The sequence below is a fragment of the Triticum dicoccoides genome, chromosome 6A (genome assembly GCF_002162155.2).
Source record: "Triticum dicoccoides isolate Atlit2015 ecotype Zavitan chromosome 6A, WEW_v2.0, whole genome shotgun sequence".
In the NCBI taxonomy this organism is placed as follows: domain Eukaryota; kingdom Viridiplantae; phylum Streptophyta; class Magnoliopsida; order Poales; family Poaceae; genus Triticum; species Triticum dicoccoides.
Window position 1 is genome coordinate 61,436,621 of NC_041390.1, and position 20,809 is coordinate 61,457,429.

Here is a 20,809-nt window from a genome sequence, read left to right on the forward strand (position 1 = left end):
AACGGGTCTGCAACATTCAGATCCGTATGTATCTTGCAAATTTCTATGTCTCCCACCTGGACTAGATCGCGGATGGGATTGAAGCGTCTCTTGATGTGGTTGGTTCTCTTGTGAAATCTGGATTCCTTCGCCAAGGCAATTGCTCCAGTATTGTCACAAAAGATTTTCATTGGACCCGATGCACTAGGTATGACACCTAGATCGGATATGAACTCCTTCATCCAGACTCCTTCATTTGCTGCTTACGAAGCAGCTATGTACTCCGCTTCACACGTAGATGCCGCCACGACACTTTGTTTAGAACTGCACCAACTGATAGCTCCTCCGTTCGATGTAAACACGTATCCGGTTTGAGATTTAGAATCGTCCGAATCAGTGTCAAAGCTTGCATCAACGTAACCATTTACAATGATCTCTTTGTCACCTCCATAAATGAGAAACATATCCTTTGTCCTTTTCAGGTATTTCAGGATGTTCTTGACCGCTGTCCAGTGATCCACTCCTGGATTACTTTGGTACCTCCCTGCTATACTTATAGCAAGGCACACATCAGGTCTGGTACACAACATTGCATACAGGATAGAGCCTATGGCTAAAGCATAGGGAACATCTTTCATCTTCTCTCTATCTTCTGCATTGGTCGGGCATTGAGTCTTACTCAACTTCACACCTTGTAACACAGGCAAGAACCCTTTCTTTGCTTGATCCATTTTGAACTCTTCAAAACTTTGTCAAGGTATGTGCTTTGTGAAAGTCCAATTAAGCGTCTTCATCTATCTCTATAGATCTTGATGCCCAATATATAAGCAGCTTCATCGAGGTCTTTCATTGAAAAACTCTTATTCAAGTATCCCTTTATGTTATCCAGAAATTCTATATCATTTCCAATCAGTAATATGTCATCCACATATAATATCAGAAATACTACAGAGCTCCCACTCACTTTCTTGTAAATACAGGTTTCTCCAAAATTCTGTACAAAACCAAATGCTTTGATCACACTATCAAAGCGTTTATTCCAACTCCGAGAGGCTTGCACCAGTCCATAAATGGATCGCTGGAGCTTGCACACTTTGTTAGCTCCCTTTGGATCGACAAAACCTTCCAGTTGCATCATATACAACTCTTCTTCTAGAAATCCATTCAGGAATGTAGTTTTTACATCCATTTTCCAAATTTCATAATCATAAAATGTGGCAATTGCTAACATGATTCGGACAGACTTAAGCATCGCTACGGGTGAGAAGGTCTCATCGTAGTCAATCCCTTGAACTTGTCGAAAAACTTTCGCAACAAGTCGAGCTTTATAGACAATAATATTACCGTCAGCGTCAGTCTTCTTCTTGAAGATCCATTTATTCTCAATGGCTTGCCGATCATCGGGCAAGTCAACCAAAGTCCACACTTTGTTCTCATATATGGATCCCATCTCAGATTTCATGGCCTCAAGCCATTTTGCGGAATCTGGGCTCACCATCGCTTCTTCATAGTTCGTAGGTTCGTCATGGTATAGTAACATAACCTCCAGAATAGGATTACCGTACCACTTTGGTGCGGATCTTACTCTGGTTGACCTACGAGATTCTGTAACAACTTGATCTGGAGTTTCATGATCATCATCATTAACTTCCTCACTAATTGGCATAGACGTCACAGGAACCGGTTTCTGTGATGAACTACTTTCCAATAAGGGAGCAGGTATGGTTACCTCATCAAGTTCTACTTTCCTCGCACTCACTTCTTTCGAGAGAAACTCCTTCTCTAGAAAGGATCCATTCTTAGCAACGAATGGCTTGCCTTTGGATCTGTGATAGAAGGTGTACCCAACAGTCTCCTTTGGGTATCCTATGAAGACACATTTCTCCGATTTGGGTTCGAGCTTATCAGGTTGAAGCTTTTTCACATAAGCATCGCAGCCCCAAACTTTAAGAAATGATAACTTTGGTTTCTTGCCAAACCATAATTCATAAGGCGTCGTCTCAACGGATTTCGATGGTGCCCTATTTAACGTGAATGCGGCTGTCTCTAAAGCATAACCCCAAAATGATAGCGGTAAATCAGTAAGAGACATCATAGATCACACCATATCTAGTAAAGTACGATTACGACGTTCGGACACACCATTACGTTGTGGTGCTCCGGGTGGTGTGAGTTGCGAAACTATTCCGCATTGTTTCAAATGTACACCAAACTCGTAACTCAAATATTCTCCTCCACGATCAGATCATAGAAACTTTATTTTCTTGTTACAATGATTTTTCAACTTCACTCTGAAATTCTTTGAACTTTTCAAATGTTTCAGACTTATGTTTAATTAAGTAGATATACCCATATCTGCTTAAATCATCTGTTAAGGTGAGAAAATAATGATACCCGCCGCGAACCTCGATATTCATTTGTCCACATACATTAGTATGTATGATCTCCAATAAATCAGTTGCTCGCTCCATAGTTCCGGAGAACGGCGTTTTAGTCATCTTGCCCATGAGGCATGGTTCGCAAGTACCAAGTGATTCATAATCAAGTGGTTCCAAAAGTCCATCAATATGGAGTTTCTTCATGCGCTTTACACCGATATGACCTAAACGGCAGTGCCACAAATAAGTTGCACTATCATTATCAACTCTGCATCTTTTGGCTTCAACATTATGAATATGTGTATCACTACTATCGAGATTCATCAAAAATAGACCACTCTTCAAGGGTGCATGACCATAAAAGATATTACTCATATAAATAGAACAACCATTATTCTCTGATTTAAATGAATAACCGTCTCGCATCAAATAAGATCCAGATATAATGTTCATGCTCAACGCTGGCACCAAATAACAATTATTTAGGTCTAGTACTAATCTCGAAGGTAGATGTAGAGGTAGCGTGTCGACGGTGATCACATCGACTTTGGAACCGTTTCCCATGTGCATCATCACCTCGTCCTTAGCCAGTGTTCGCTTAATCCATAGTCCCTGTTTTGAGTTGAAAATATTAGCAACAGAACCAGTATCAAATACCCAGGTGCTACTGTGAGCTCTGGTAAGGTACACATCAATAACATGTATATCACATATACCTTTGTTCACCTTGCCATCCTTCTTATCCGCCAAATACTTGGGGCAGTTCCACTTCGATTGACCAGTCTGCTTGTAGTAGAAGCACTCAGTCTCAGGCTTAGGTCCAGACTTGGGTTTCTTCTCTTGAGCAGCAACTTGCTTGCTATTCTTCTAGAAGTTCCCCTTCTTCTTCCCTTTGCCCTTTTTCTTGAAACTGGTGGTCTTATTGACGATCAACACTTGATGCTCCTTCTTGATTTCTACCTCCGCAGCCTTTAGCATTGCGAAGAGCTCGGGAATCGTTTTATCCATCCCTTGCATGTTATAGTTCATCATGAAGCTTTTGTAGCTTGGTGGCAGTGATTGAAGAATTTGTCAATGACGCTATCATCCGGAAGATTAACTCCCAGTTGAATCAAGTGATTGCAATACCCACACATCTTGAGTATATGCTCACTAACAGAACATTCTCCTCCATCTTGCAGCTGTAGAACTTATTGGAGACTTCGTATCTCTCAATCCGGGCATTCTTTTGAAATATTAACTTCAACTCCTGGAACATCTCATATGCTCCTTGACGTTCAAAACATCGTTGAAGTCCCGGTTCTAAGCCGTAAAGCATGGCACACTGAACTATCGAGTAGTCATCAGCTTTGCTCTGCCAGACGTTCATAACATCTTGTGTTGCTCCTGCAGCAGGTTTAGCACCTAGCGGTGCTTCTAAGACGTAAATCTTCTGTGCAGCAATGAGGATAATCCTCAAGTTACGGACCCAGTCCGTGTAATTGCTACCATCATCTTTCAACTTTGCTTTCTCAAGGAAAGCATTGAAATTCAATGGAACAACAGCACGGGCCATCTATCTACAAACAACATAGACAAGTAAGATACTATCAAGTACTAAGTTCATGATAAATTTAAGTTCAATTAATCATATTACTTAAGAACTCCCACTTAGATAGACACCTCTCTAATCCTCTAAGTGATCACGTGATCCATATCAACTAAACCATAACCGATCATCACGTGAAATGGAGTAGCTTTCAATGGTGAACATCACTATGTTGATCATATCTACTATATGATTTACGCTCGACCTTTCGATCTCAGTGTTCCGAGGCCATATCTGCATATGCTAGGCTCGTCAAGTTTAACCTGAGTATTCTGCGTGTGCAAAACTGGCTTGCACCCGTTGTAGATTAACGTAGAGCTTATCACACCCGATCATCACGTGGTGTCTGGGCACGACGAACTTTGGCAACGGTGCATACTCAGGGAGAACACTTTTTTCTTGAAATTTAGTGAGAGATCATCTTATAATGCTACCGTCAATCAAAGCAAGATAAGATGCATAAAAGATAAACATCACATGCAATCAATATAAGTGATATGATATGGCCATCATCATCTTGTGCTTGTGATCTCCATCTCCGAAGCACCGTCATGATCACCATCGTCACCGGCGCGACACCTTGATATCCATCGTAGTATTGTTGTCGTATCGCTAATCTTATGCTTCTACGACAATCGCTACCGCTTAGTGATAAAGTAAAGCATTACAGGGCGATTGCATTGCATACAATAAAGTGGCAACCATATGGCTCCTGCCAGTTACCAATAACTCGGTTACAAAACATGATCATCTCATACAATAAAATTTAGCATCACGCTTTGACCATATCACATCACAACATGCCCTGCAAAAACAAGTTAGACGTCCTCTACTTTGTTGTTGCAAGTTTTACATGGCTACTACGGGCTGAGCAAGAACCATTCTTACCTACGCATCAAAACCACAATGATAGTTTGTCAAGTTAGTGTTGTTTTAACCTTCGCAAGGACCGGGCGTAACCACACTCGGTTCAACTAAAGTTGGAGAAACTGACACCCGCCAACCACCTGTGTGCAAAGCACGTCGGTAGAACCAGTCTCGCGTAAGCGTACGCGTAATGTCGGTCCAGACCGCTTCATCCAACAATACTGCCGAACCAAAGTATGACATGCTAGTAAGCAGTATGACTTATATCACCCACAACTCACTTGTGTTCTACTCGTGCATATGACATCTACGCATAAAACCAGGCTCAAATGCCACTGTTGGGGAACGTAGTAATTTCAAAAAAATTCCTACGCACACGCAAGATCATGGTGATGCATAGCAACGAGAGGGGAGAGTGTTGTCCGCGTACCCTCGTAGACCGAAAGCGGAAGTGTTAGCACAACGCGGTTGATGTAGTCGTACGTCTTCACGATCCGACCGATCAAGTACCGAATGCACGACACCTCCGAGTTCAGCACACGTTCAACCCGATGACGTCCCTCGAACTCCAATCCAGCCGAGTGTTGAGGGAGAGTTTTTTCAGCACGGCGGCATGGTGACGATGATGATGTTCTACCGACGCAGGGCTTCGCCTAAGCACCGCTACAGTATTATCGAGGTGGACTATGGTGGAGGGGGGCACCGCACACGGCTAAAAGATCAAACCAATTGTTGTCTCTATGGGGTGCCCCCTGCCCCCGTATATAAAGAAGCAAGGGGGAAGGTGCGGCCGGCCAGGAGGAGGCGCGCCAGGAGGAGTCCTACTCCCACTGGGAGTAGGACTCCCTCCCTTCCTTGTTGGATTAGGAGAAGGGGGAAAGAGGAGGGAGAGAGGAAGGAAAGGGGGGGCGCCGCCCCCCTTTCCTTGTCCTATTCGAACTAGAGGGGGGGCGCACGGCCCTGCCCTAGCCGCCTCTCCTCTTCTCCACTAAGGCCCACTATGGCCCATTAATCCCCCGGGGGGTTCCGATAACCCCTCGGTACTCCAGTAAAATCCCGATTTCACCAGGAATATTTTCGATATCCAAATATAGGCTTCCAATATATCAATCTTCATGTCTCGATCATTTCGAGACTCCTCGTCATGTCCGTGATCACATCCGGGACTCCGAACAACCTTCGGTACATCAAAACTCACAAACTCATAATATAATTGTCATCGAAACTTTAAGTGTGCGGACCTTACAGGTTCGAGAACTATGTAGACATGACCGAGACACGTCTCCGGTCAATAACCAATAGCAGAACCTGGATGCTCATATTGGCTCCCACATATTCTACGAAGATCTTTATCGGTCAGACCGCATAACAACATACGTTGTTCCCTTTGTCATCGGTATGTTACTTGCCCGAGATTCGATCGTCGGTATCTCAATACCTAGTTCAATCTCGTTACCGGCAAGTCTCTTTACTCGTTCCGTAATACATCATCCCGCAACTAACTCATTAGTTGCAATGCTTGCAAGGCTTAAGTGATGTTACCGAGTGGGCCCAGAGATACCCCTCCGACAATCGGAGTGACAAATCCTAATCTCGAAATACGCCAACCCAACAAGTACCTTCGGAGACACCTGTAGAGCACCTTTACAATCACCCAGTTACGTTGTGACGTTTGGTAGCACACAAAGTGTTCCTCCAGTAAACGGGAGTTGCATAATCTCATAGTCATAGGAACATGTATAAGTCATGAAGAAAGCAATAGCAACATACTAAACAATCGAGTGCTAAGCTAACGGAATGGGTCAAGTCAATCACATCATTCTCCTAATGATGTGATCTCGTTAATCAAATGACAACTCATGTCTATGGCTAGGAAACATAACCATCTTTGATCAACGAGCTAGTCAAGTAGAGGCATACTAGTGACACTCTGTTTGTCTATGTATTCACACAAGTATTATGTTTCCGGTTAATACAATTCTAGCATGAATAATAAACATTTATCATGATATAAGGAAATAAATAATAATTTTATTATTGCCTCTAGGGCATATTTCCTTCACGGAAGTGGTCCGATTATTGTCACTTCGGGGTCGCCGGATCATAACACATAGTAGGTGACTATAGACTTGCAAGATAGGATCAAGAACTCACATATATTCATGAAAACATAATAGGTTCAGATCTGAAATCATGGCACTCGGGCCCTAGTGACAAGCATTAAGCATAGCAAAGTCATAGCAACATCAATCTCAGAATATAGTGGATACTAGGGATCAAACCCTAACAAAACTAACTCAATTACATGATAAATCTCATCCAACCCATCACCGTCCAGCAAGCCTACGATGGAATTACTCACGCACGGCGGTGAGCATCATGAAATTGGTGATGGAATATGGTTAATGATGACGATGGCGACGGATTCCCCTCTCCGGAGCCCCGAACGGACTCCAGATCAGCCCTCCCGAGAGAGTTTAGGGCTTGGCGGCGGCTCCGTATCGTAAAACGCGATGAATCTTTCTCCCTGATTTTTTCTCTCCGAACACGAATATATAGAGTTGGAGTTGAGGTCGAAGGAGCTCCAGGGGGCCCACGAGGTAGGGGCGCGCCCAGGGGGGCAGGCGCGCCCCCCACCCTTGTGGCTAGGGTGTGGCCCCCCTGGTCTTGATATTTTGCCAATATTTTTTATTATTTCCAAAAATAGTCTCCGTGAAGTTTCAGGTCATTCCGGGAACTTTTGTTTCTGCACATAAATAACACCATGGCAATTCTGCTGAAAACAGCGTCAGTCCGGGTTAGTTCCATTCAAATCATGCAAGTTAAAGTCCAAAACAAGGGCAAAAGTGTTTGGAAAAGTAGATATGATGGAGACGTATCACTCCCACATCAGCTCGTACCTGAAGGGTTTTTACGCCCGCTCGTTAGTTCCTACATCCAGCTCTAGGAGTAGAGGGGCATGATCTGATGTTGCCCCCGTTAAGTGGGTGACCACAGCCAGCGGGAACTTGCTCGGCCATGACGTGTTGGCGAGGGCTCTGTCAAGCCTGCATCTGGTATAGCTCCCGTCCGTTACTTTCTTCTCGAAAGTCCAAAAATTGCCTTTATAACCGAGATCAAGCAACATGCAAACGTCAAGGACTTCTCAGAAGGCTTGGATCTGGGCGTTGCTACGTTGGCCAACTCCTTGATGTTCATCTGGACGTAAAACCTCGTTGAAATCCCCCATACAGAGCCAGGGAAGATCGCTCAAAGTGCTAATGTTTTTCAAAGTTGTCCATGTGTGGTGCCTCATATGTGTTTGAGCCTCCCCCATAAACGCATGTCATTCTCCACTTATCTGCATCTTGTTCAACAGAGACATCTAAATGATACAAAGAGTAACCAAGAACTTCCACCTTTATTGAATTATTCCAAAACAATCATATTCCACCACTCCTACCTTGACTACTAACAACATAAGAGTTGTCCAAGCCCAAAGTTCCAGCTAAAGCTTCTACCCTAGCACCGTCAATTTGAGTTTCAAAAATGCACAACAGGGTCGGGGTAAATTGCCTCGCGAAATCGTGAAGTTCACGGACTGCCGCAGCTTTACCAGCACCACGACAGTTCCAACAGAAGATGTTCATTGGGCCCGATGGCGCTCCTCGAAAGAGCCCGCCAATGCTGAGACAACCTTGCCAAGATCGCCCTCCTTCTGTTCTTCTGTTGCTTCATGTGTTTTCGCCCTCTTCAAGACCTGTTTGCTGCTCGGACTCAAGGGATCAATGGGGGGTGGTGGCAGCGCTAGGGCCGCCCCTTGGCCACCTGCACTGTGGCTCGGTTGTGTCCCTTGTTGCATCTGTGTCCTCTTTCTTGCATAGTCAGCCTCTGTCATATCTATGTCAGTTTCCGATGTATAATCTGCCTTCTCCTTGCTTCCCCCATCTTGATTAGAAAAGGTCATGTTTCCCCTAGCTCCTCGGCCTCCTCTTCGGCCTCCCCTCCGTCCACAGCCCCCTCCGGGACCCTGTCCAGTGCGCATGACCCATGTAGCTCTGAGATCTTTGAAAAGTAGGGTTGTTGGAGGGTGAATTCCTATACCATGTTCCTTAAAGAGGTGGCCCAGCTTACCGTAGATTGCACACCAGTCGGGAAGCTTCTCATACCTAACCCGATATATTTGGCGCTTTCCATCCCTGATCATAGAGACTGCATTCTTCAAGGGCTTGTTGACATCGATCCGGACCCAAAGCCGATGGAAGTTCCCCACAAAGTCATGCGATTGGGGTTCTGCATATAAAACTTCCCCAACCTTTTGAGCTAGAGATGGCACCGGATGAGCATAGAGCGGTGGGACATCATGTATCTGCACCCAAATCTCGATAGTATCTAGTTGAACTATTGACGGTTTAGCCAATCCATCATATGGTTTTAGTATGACGGCGTCTCCCCAGAAGTTCCATGGGCCGTCACGTGTTACTCTCTCCCAATCGCCCAAACATGAAAATTGGGTTGTATACAGATTATCCTCAAGCGGTTTGAACTGCACCTCTTGCGCAAGATCCCATGCCGCTCTCATATTCTCAAAAAACCAATATTGGCTATATGATTTCGGCGAGTGCACCCTGACCAGCGCCATCCATCGTGCCGCCTCCGGCGGCGCCTCCTTCTCATCGAAAACTACATCATCAAGATCCTCCTCTCGAAGACCTAACTCCATCATCAGTGATGTCACGTCGTCCGTCTCGGGCGGCGCCGCTGACCGCGACCCCGAAGCTCTGTCAGACGCCATGGCAAATCTCGAACCCTAGCTTGATTAGAAACACCGAGCCCATGTAGTAAACCTTAGAGCCCCTCTCCCCTAGTCCCGCCCGAACCAGGGGCGTCGCGGCACCCCCGCTCGGCGAGAGGAGGCCCGAAGACATGACAGAGGTAGGGAAAGATGTGATCTCAACGATGGCGATCGGGATCGCCTCGAGAGGAAAAAACCCTAACTAGAGGGAACGACGCAAAGGGGCTCTAGCTTACCGGCCAGTTGGCCCAGCTCAAATAGCTAGGGTGCTCTAGCCTCTAGGAATGGGTTTGGTAGCGGGCATATACCTCAGTCAGGCCCGCTTGAAAATAAAATGACCTATTTTAGTTACCTACATTCACTGTTGGGCCTTCATAGCACAAACTTCAAAGCATCTTTGGGCTTGCATTCAGAGGAACGCTCAAATAGGTCGTTTTCGTGGAGCTAGGCCCGAGCGGTGCAACCCTAGGCACGTGGGTGTGGGCAGTTGCATGTGCGGATGCGGTCTCGAGAAGTCGCGTTTTTTCTGAAGCGTCGTCATAAATTACCCTCGCCTCTATTCCTCACTCACACCGGCGATGACGACCACTGGAGCGACAACATGACGATCCAAGACAGCGGCTGCCACTGGAGCGACTGCAGAACTCCACCGGAGTGCATCGGCCATGGCGATAAGTCCTTGCCCTCTCTCTAGATTTATTGCTTTCGACTCGGGCTATATTTGATTTGAGCACGCGATTGGAGAGTTATGGAGGGGATTGAACATATTGGGGGTGAAGGATTGGATTAAAATACTACCCGTCCATCGATTCTGCACCAATGACTTCTAGGGTTCATGGGTCATTTTTTGATTACACCGGGGTGGGGATTAGGGTACAAACTTTCTTGTCTAGCCGCGGCGACCCTGGAGTCACGACGAGCGGCGGAGGGGGTGGGGTAGCCATCTTATTTTCTTCCTCATCATCTTCATCAAGAATGATGGGTCTTGCACGGTCGCCTGCCGCAGGCGCCTTGGCCACCATCTGCACCGCGCCGTTGTCGTCCTTCGGCGACACGAACGTCCTACTCCAGTAGGCCGCGGCATGCTAGTCTTGAGGCGCCTTGTACTCGCTGTATTTGTCCCAGCTTCCCCTCTGTTCAATGTCGTTGGAGTCTGCCTGATTCATGCCCAGCGCAGGATGTCCACTGACATTGCGTCCTTCGTTGGGTCAGGAATCAGTGTATTTAGCTCGTCCGGCATAGCCTTCTTAATCACAACGTTCGACTCCTTGTGCATGTCATCGATGTTGCTGAAGTTCAAGCATACTTCCATGGTGTGCTCGAACTTCTTGCGGTCACTAAGCAAGCACCCAAGGAAGAAGACCCTCCAGCCAATGCCCCAGGGGAAAGTGTTGGGGCTGGAGTTGGAGTTCATGGCGAGGGAGAGGTGGTGAAATAGAGAGGGTTTCAGTGTGGTGTTGGGTTAGTAGGTTGGGTTAATATAGTAGTGTTAGGCTGATATATATGAATGAGTGCTGACCATTGAATTGTGTGTTGTTCATATTGCAGATGGACAAGTTCAAGGAGGTCATGCCATCATTGGAGACGGGCAAGGAGGTCGTGCCGCCATTGGTCGACGTGTTGGTGCAGGATCACCCAAGTGCCAAGCAGAGGAACTATGGGCACTACCATGAGGAGTAAGGACCAAGCCACTTCTGCAAGGTTATCCTTACCCCGAAGCTGGAGAGTCTGCCAATGCCTTTGGAGTTCACAAAGCACTTCCTCACCGTCCCTGCAGAGTTCAAGCTCAAGAGGAACACCGGATGCGCATGGGGGGGGGGACAGTGAGGGTGGTCGGCGGCATGGTCATCCTTGATCAGGGTTGGGCCACCTTCGCCGCCGTTCACCAGATCATGACCGAGTACATGCTGACGTTCAAGCTGCTGACCCGTGGTACCATGAAGGTGATCGCCTTCAATGACGAGGGCGTGGAGGTGGTTACCAAATGCAAGGAGCACGATGACGCCTTCGCCGTGACCGACTGAGCTCCTGTTGTTCGTTCCTTGTTGGTTGTTCGTTTAAGACAAGGGTTTCAGTTTAAACTTATTGTATTATGTTGGTTTAAAACTTGTGATACATTGTTAAGACTTGTGTTTATGCCTAAATTTGTTCTGTTGCTCTAGTTTAGTTATATGTTATTCATGTGTGCCTCTGGTTACGACACAATTGTCCTGCATGTAACCAAACAACCTGACTTGTGTTGTCCATGAAACAAGTCCGCAACCAAACAGCAAGCCTTCTGTTTCAACACATGCAGGCTAAAGGAGATGCCGGCAACCAATCAACATACAAATGATATTTTTTTTTGTCTACACATACTCAGGCAGACACAACTAGAACAAGTATGCAAAGGGATAAAAAGAAATGGAGGTTACCAAACGCATCCCTAATGTTGCAGGCCACTGCTGGCATATGCCACCACATCCAGCGATTCTCCCGGGCACGAGTGACCACATGGATCAAACAAAACGTTTATAGAGTAAATGTGACACTAGACATAGGGGCTGCAGTGCATTACATGCATGCAAGCAAGAGGCAAGTAGGAACAACTATTTTTTTTGCATTGTAATACGTGTCTTATTTATATCATAAAAATTAAATTATAAGTCACGTAAAGACAAGATAGCAGAATATCGTTAAACTTGACACCAACATCTGTCACCTGCCTCCGGTACCACCACAACAGCCATAAAAAAAATGACGAATCACCTCCTCACGTGAGCTCGACGCGGCTCCATCGTTGATATGCAGCTTTGCGGACCTTCAAGGTGGCTCACCAAAGATGAAGCCATTGCCATTGAACGAATCAGACTGGGGCAACACCCCGAACACGCCATCGAACTCCAGATCTGACACCCAACCACGACTAAGACGCCGAAATAGGAAACCATACCTGCCATCCATCAACCATGAACCCAGCACACGTTCCGTCTTTCAGATGTCGTCGATACAGACCATAATCTGCATCCGCTCCCGAATTACCTCCCAAGCTCTGCGCCGACGCTGAAGCAGACGTTGTCGCAACGGCGAAGCCTGAGGACACAAGTCCAACACAAGAAAGGTGGCTCTCTCGACGGCAGCGGTAGGGTTTGGTCGCTAGCCAAACCCGCCCCCGAACCGAAAGAAGCCTTCCGTACCGGCATGTGCATGTGCAGCCAACAAGAGATACATGTACTCCGTATTTCAAACATTGTAATAGTAGTACGTCCAAAAGCAGAGGAGATTCCGCGGAAATTTCGGTGCATCCATCCGTCCCTATCTCCAAGTCAGGGCAAAACATTTATCCCATACTCCAAGAGGAGTATGTACGTAGGAGCTCGTCAGACGTTGTTTTCCAAAAAAGCAGTTGGGCCGCTACCGGAGCCTGAGCATCTAGAATCAGATGCCCATCAATCCCACAATCTGAATTCCATGCTGTTGGTCTGTCTGTTTGTCTGTCAACCAAGTCCCTCTTCTCTTCTCTGCTATGCCTGGACCAGGAGAGATGCACTCGGCATTATTCCTACTGACTGAAAAGCAGAATGGACAGTTTGTTTTGATTTTGCAGCGGCGCCAAAATGGCGATTCTTTTCTTGCTCCGGTCCGGTGGTGCATGCCGCGTGCACAGCATGGCGTCAGACATCTGTATTTACCTCTCAATTCTCAAAGTCACTTTCCCTAGAATCGAGATGCAGTTCCAGGCAATTTTTATCCATCAGAATATATGTAGTATATATACTGCTCTGTTAGAGAAGAGTTCCGTAAAAAAATTGTCGTATAGTAGCTTCATTCATGCTACACTTCAATTATTTTTGGGTATGCTTTTGTATTAAAAAATAGTTTTTTGACAGAGCAAGAAAAATATTGAAAAATGCCCATGTTCAAAAAGTCTCTTTAAAAAATGTCAAATACTCTAAAGAATGTTCATCTTTCTTTTTAAAAGATAACGAATTTTAATTTAGAAAAACTTGCATCCGGTGAAAGAATAAAATATTTAAAAATAAAGTAGAAATACAAAAAAGGGAAGAGGATAATAAAGAGAGAAAACACAAAAGGAGAGGAAATGAAGAAAAAAACGAAATGAACAGCAAAAACCTGCAGACATCAGTAAAAAAACATGAATGTTTTTTTTTTGAGAAAAAGAAAAGCATGAATGTGGCGGTAGCAGAAAAAAAATGCCCGAACGAACCGGCCCATGTAGCTCGCCCTGTGTAATTAAGTGTGCTATTCCCCCTTAAAATAAATAAATTAAGTGTGCTATTCTTCAGGAGCGGCTGCGTCTCACCAGCAATACCGCAAACCATATTTGGCACCTTAAGCACAAATACAAGCATATCTACAATTGGCGCACACCCCCTCGCCCATATGCGGATTCGTTCGAGTTTGGTTTCGTAAACCTTTTTGATTTTTTTTAAGTTCTGAACTTTTCCAAGTCTTGAACTTTTCTCAAATCCATGAACTTTTTTAAGTTCGTAACCCTTTTTGAATTCATGCAATGTTTCAATTTTATGACCTTTTTTGAATCATGAACTTTTTTGAAATTGTGAACTTCACTCGTGGCTTGTTGATATTCATGCATTTAAAAAAAAATCATAAGCATTTTACAAATTACCAAGCTGTTTGTTAATTCATGAAATTTTTAAAAATCTCTGACCATATTTTTGAAGCCGCGGGTTCTTTCCAGTTCATGAGTTCTGAAAGTCAATGAACGATGGTCATGTCATTGGTCAACTATCAGCACGCGACAGAGGCGTGCGAGCTTTATGGGCTGCTGCCTGCTAAGCTGACGCGCGAGCACAACATCCCGGGGCATGACTACGGGTGTTCTCCCCATGACACTATTACAGTATCGCACATCTGCCACCCGGGCGTTGCTACACGCCGCGGACTCCCCATCTATGATTATGCTATTATGCTGGCATATGTTATAATGTGGGGTGCCTCATCATATATAATAGGTCAAGGGTACAACATGTTTGACTTTGACACACGTACCGCACCCACACTACAAAACCAAGTTCAAACATAACCCAATTCGTACACAATATTTGACAGAAACTCAAGACTCCTTTATGAGACATCAAAGCGTCAAACCTGAAGTTTGATACCTGATGCACTGGGTGTATCACTGCCCTCTTAACCATCCAATCACAGCTTGTTCACAAAACTTAATGTACTTAAAATTTTAAAAATGATCATCGCCAATCTGGAAAATTTGAACGCAGTGTAAAATTTTGTAAGTGTAATTTAAAAAATATTGATAGCATTTAAAAAAATGTTTGTGACATGTAAAAAGTATTCACGTGTTTGCATAAAAATTAAAATTTAACTTTTTAAAATGTTATACTATGTAAAAAATGTTCATGTAATTTCCAAAAAAAAAACATTGTGCCACAAAATGAACTTTACATTTAGAAGAAATGTTTAAGCATTTCAAATACATGTTTCTGACATATTATAAAATGTTTATACAATGTAAATTTTGGGGAAAGTTTGGAAAAATTCCATATCATTCAAAAAAAATAATGTGTATTTCAAAAACGTTTAACACATATTCAAAAAAAAATTCGAAAACATGTATTTGAAAAAAACTAAACTTGTATAAAAATGTTTTAGATGTATATGATAAATGTACAGTGTATATGAAAAAATAGATATCAAAATGTATATCTCAAAAAATGTTAATCTTGTATTTGAGAAATATTAAACGCGTATAAAAATAGTCCTGATGTATACAATTTTTTTATAGTGGGTATGAAAAAAGTAGATATGTGTTTGAAAATAATAAATAATTATAAACACATACAAAAGAAACTGAAGAAAACCAAAGAAACCCGAAGAAAGAAAGAAAGAAAAATAAATATAAAAATAAAAAGGTGAAGAAAATGTAATAAAACTGCTGTGAACTGTGAAAACTAAAAAAACGGAAAACAAATCGCGTATAGGCAACTATATAGTACTGTGCCGGCTCACTAGGGTTGCACAAAAGAGGCTAGCCGCTGCTACGTGTGGCGATAAGCGAGACATAACTCCTGCGCTATTCTTTACCTAGTCGAGCCGGTTTCTTTTTCTTGTCGGTCGACTTTTTCATTTGTATTTCTCTATATATGCCTAAAAAATATTTCTTCTTTGTGTCGCATGGTTGTGTTGCCTCAAGAAAAATAATATGTATGATGGTGATAATGACAGGTAGGCACATTGTGGCTTAGGGGCACGTGCACAATGACTTTCCGGATGTTATTGACAAGGTCCAGTCGGCTTCGGCATGTAGGCGGCTTATTCTGGCGTCGGCAGTGGTTGTTCGGTGGTACAAGGTCCTTGATGTAATTTATATTATGTTTAGAATGCTTTGTATTTATTATGAATCTTTATAATATATATAAGTCATTTTAAAAAAAGGTGAATGCATCAACATTCATATCTGACAAAGTATCGTGTGCAACGACGGAATTGGTGCTCCTGATGCACCAGGAACTGACGGGCGTTGGATGAAAGAACAAGGGTGCAGGACTCTTGGCACACAACTTGCATACAGAACCGAGCTGTTTCATAGTACATGCACTGACATACTTTATAGGGAACTATCAAGTGCAGAAAATGACAGAAATCAGAAAAGATCTCCAAGTAATTACTGTCTCTCACCACATGTACTTCTAGTAAGTGGCGGTACGTCATAGTCAGGGCCTTCTAGACGACGCGTTGCCAACATCCATATCATAGAAAATTATTTCACCATTTGGTAACACAAGATTTGGAAATCATGGAATACAAAATGTCTGATGGAATTGCCCCTCAGACCTGTTCTGCAACAACACAAGAATATATTAGAATGTTGAATCAGCAACGGAGATACTGAAGAACTAGTGACGCTTTCATTTAGTTCAGTCAAACATTTTGAGCACAGTTTCCATTAAGATATGTAGTACAAACTGAATCAGAAGAACATATAACAGATATGATGCGCCCTGTCCTTCAACAGAACTCCCAGCTGGTACTAATTTTTCCAAATACAAGTTGTGAGCAATCATGTACAGACCTTATTTTAGAGTTTGCAGAGTTGCATGGAAATTATTTACAGATGTAGGCACATAAACAGGGAGCGCATATCTCTGTCTCTATCAGTTAACCGCTGTCACTAGGGATGAAGATTTACAATTACAACTGCAGCTTATACGAGTTTGGTGCAGATTTACAATTACAACTGCAGCTTATACGAGTTTGGTGCAGATTTACAATTACAACTGCAGCTTATACGAGTTTTGTGCTGATACTTATCCGTGATCAACAACCACCACCGTGTGTTATACCCCCTCTGTTCCTAAATATAAATCTTTTTAGATATTCCAATTCCAATACGGACTACATACAAAGGAAATTGAGTGAGTCTACACTCTAAAACACGTCTATATACATTCGTATGTGACCAATACTGAAATCTCTAGAAAAGCTTATATTTAGAAACGGAGGGAGTATTATCTAAGCTTTGAGTCTTGTTGGTAAGCTTTCAAATACAAAGAAATCGGAGTTCCAAAGCCATTTTGCTTCATTTTAGAGCATCTCAAATAGCTTCACTATTCTGGAAAAAAAAACTATCGTTTGACGGGAGTTGAGCCAATAATCCCTCCAACAGCTTCCATAAATTCGTTTTTTTAGGGATACCGTATACTTCCCCAAACTTCCCTCACGTTTATTTTTTTTGAAAAGGGGGAATACCCCGGCCTCTGCATCTGGACGATGCATACGGCCACTTTATTGATTATTAACACAAGACCTTACAAAGTCGTATAACAGTAAGACCAAAGCCACCATCTTCGCAACCTCTGTCGCTACTCCTATCTAACTGATGAAGGGGCGCTGATGGTCTGGGCCTAATACCAAACAGACCTCGCAGCCAAACCTAACATCTTAGACCTGAGGTCCCAACCAGGACTCCTTCCGGGTATGGGTACCCACCAGTCCGGCGTGCTCATCAACCAGGCCCCCTGCCGGGTATGAGGCCGCCGCAGCCACGTACCATCAATCCATCTTCAGAGCTGAACTGTTGCATGAACCGTGCCAGGCCTCACTGCCATCGACGCCACCACGACGCCAGACAGCGTCGTCCTCCTGCGCGAGTCCATCCTCCCACATCGAACTCCGAATCTGCACTGCGCCACGCCGTCAAGATCCGTCGCCATCAATGTATGGATGAAGCACCGCTCCACCTAAGAAACCGTCCGCTGGTCCCGCGAAGCAAGGCGCGGCACCAAGTAGAAGGCCGAAGCGCACCGCCACCACGCCACCAGCAGCCCCGCCACCAAGAGTTGTTCCCAGCCGCCGCCTTCAAGAAGGAGCACGACACCAGGGTGCCGTCGACGCCCAGACCAGGGGAACAAAAGCTTTCGCCATAGCTCGAGGAGGAGGCGGAAGGGAGAGGATCCACCCCGAAGCCTTCAGGAAGGGAATCGGCGCCAAAGGCGTCGACTTTGGGGAGGCTGCCGCGCCAGCCAGAGGTTTCCCCCGAAACCTCACCCGCACGCCAGATCCGCCAGGCCGGCCATAGGGGACGCCGAAGCCGCCGCCAAGGACCGGCACCAGCACGGATCGGGACAGATCGAAGTAGGGGCGGATCTTCTACATGGAGCCATGACGGATTGCGAGGAGCCGCCACTGCGCCAGCGTCCGTAGCCCCCACGCCGCCCGCGCGGCCGTGGGAGGCTGCCCACCAGAGCCCGCCGGCTGCACCGCGCCCATCGGCCGGGGCCGCCGCCCCGGGGAGCCAAGGCCCTCCAACAGAGGAGGCGCCAGATCGCCACCACCTACAACCCCCCGCCGAGACCCGCCACCACGCCGCCGGATGGGCCGCGCACGCCCGGGCCACCGCCGGTACCCGCCGAGATCCGCCGCCCCAGTCCCAACGGGAGCCACGAGGAGTCGCCCCGCCGCCGCCGTCAGCCGCACGAGCTTCGCCCGGCGGCTTCCTCCGGCGGCGGCGCGGGGCTAGGGGGCGATTGGCCGGCGGCGCGCTAGGGTTAGGGAGGCGCCCCCGAGTCGCCCTAGGCGAGAGCGACGCGGGGGAGATGCGTGTTGCTGGAAAAGAAAAAAGCTTCCCTCACGTTTATGGGAAGATGACCCTTCACGTATAATTTGGTGGGCTAGAAACCGCCTGGTATTTCACGGGAGGATACCCTCGCACAGCCCCCGGTCCCCTGCCACACAAGGCCGCTGCGATGCCGCCGGACCGCCTCCTGTATGCTTGTTTAATGGAAAATAGGAAAGTGTGCTCACTATGTTTGACTGAACTGGAGGACTGCCCATTTGGAATCGGCTCATCTGTCCCCTGCGATTGGAGATAGTCTTAGTGGAGTTGGTTTTGTGCGTGAAAACTCCCATGCCCTGCTGAAAATGGTTCACAGCTCTCCTCTGTCCGCCAGGTCTGGCTCTTACATCCGCCTGACATTGTCATTGTACCCCAAACGTTTGACTAATGAAGTGAGCAAATAATATACAGTAGAGTCAATTACACCGATGGTGCTAGAACTTGACGCAAACGATTATTTTAGTGCTAGAACTTGCAGGATACATTAAATTGGTGCAAAAACTTGGCTTGGACATGCAAATACGGTGCAAATCTTGTTTGTATACGGCCGCAACACTGACGAGGCATGGCATCGTGGTATAGGGCCCGCTGTCAGTGACTGCATAGTGAAGGCTGGGCGTGTAGCGTGCTCTTTTTGCAAAAGCACCCTCAGTTATTTATTTATTTTTTCTCACGAAAAGGCACATGTTAGACCTGTGGCATCTGGTGGGTCTCACTCAGTAAAACATCGCAATTTTTGTTAGAATAAAAAATATGATGCAGAGGGATTCATACTGGTGACCGTGGTCTAACCACAGCGCGCGGCTAACCACCCGCCCAGAGTTCACTTGCTGATGCGTAAGCATACACAAGTTTTATATCTTTGAATTAAGTAATATAAATTAACAATTTTAATCCGTAAAAAAAGTTTCACCCCCGTGGGGTTTTGAACGAACTATCCATGTAAAACAAGTAGGAGGGCGTGCCACTCCAACTATGGACTCTCACATGTCTTTTTGAGACAAATGGATTCTGATGTGTAAACTTTTTTTGGGAGGAGTGTAAATATAATTGTTACAGTACATGTCTATAACAGAACGTGCTCCTGGGCTACAATTTACCTGTATATTATTACAATTTACATGTCTATAACAGAATATGTATATTATTTATAATTACAATTTAAAATTTGTAATTATAAATAATATACATATAAATAAATATATAAACCAAAAAATGCTCACCTATTAATTTAAAATCCATCAAATTAAATTATGATTTTTTTATAATTTTAATTCTTTGCATATGAATTGAATATCAAAGTAATTTTAGAAAATATTTGTATTAAATAAATTATGCTATAAGTTAAAAAAATATTTTTTAAAAAAATAGCTATGTTGTATATAAAATTGTCCAAGATTTAATCTGTTTATGTTGTTTTATAAGTGTTCATGCATTTTTATAAATTTTGTGTGTTTCTATAAATTATATTTGCATTTCTAGATTAATTTAAATATATGTATGAAAAAATTTAGCCAAGTGTGCCTCAGACTGCAGATTCTCAAATGAATACGTATTTACAATACAATTTACATTTTTGAGGCTAAAAATGAAAAAGAAAAAAACTAACATGTTTAAGGCACGAAATGCTAGTGGTTGTATTGCTAGGTCCTGCTGCTGGTAATTGTCAGGCCGCTAGTACGAAAGCCCACGGCGGTATCTTTTTTTTCTTTTCAAATTTACACTTCTTATTTTTCGTTCCCTGTGTTTTTTTTCCTTCTTCTTATTTTACAATATTTTAGGTCAGGATGTAAAAGGCTTAATATCATTATATGACATCAATTGTTATTTGCTGGGTTGGCTACCCGCCACACTCCGTTTGACCCAGGCGTCACTGGTTCGAGTAATGCGTATAGAAACGAGATTTGCACCGTATTTGCACATTCGAGCCAAGTTTTTGCACCACTTCGATGTATGCCACAAGTTCTAGCACTAAGGTGATCATTTACGCCACGTTCTAGTACCACCGGTGTAATTGACTCTATACAGTATCACAAATCACTCACTGCTTCGTTGCGCCTCTTCATGAATGTTTGGCAACACTAAAAATTAGAGAATCGTACTAGCAGGCAGCAGCACAGCTATAT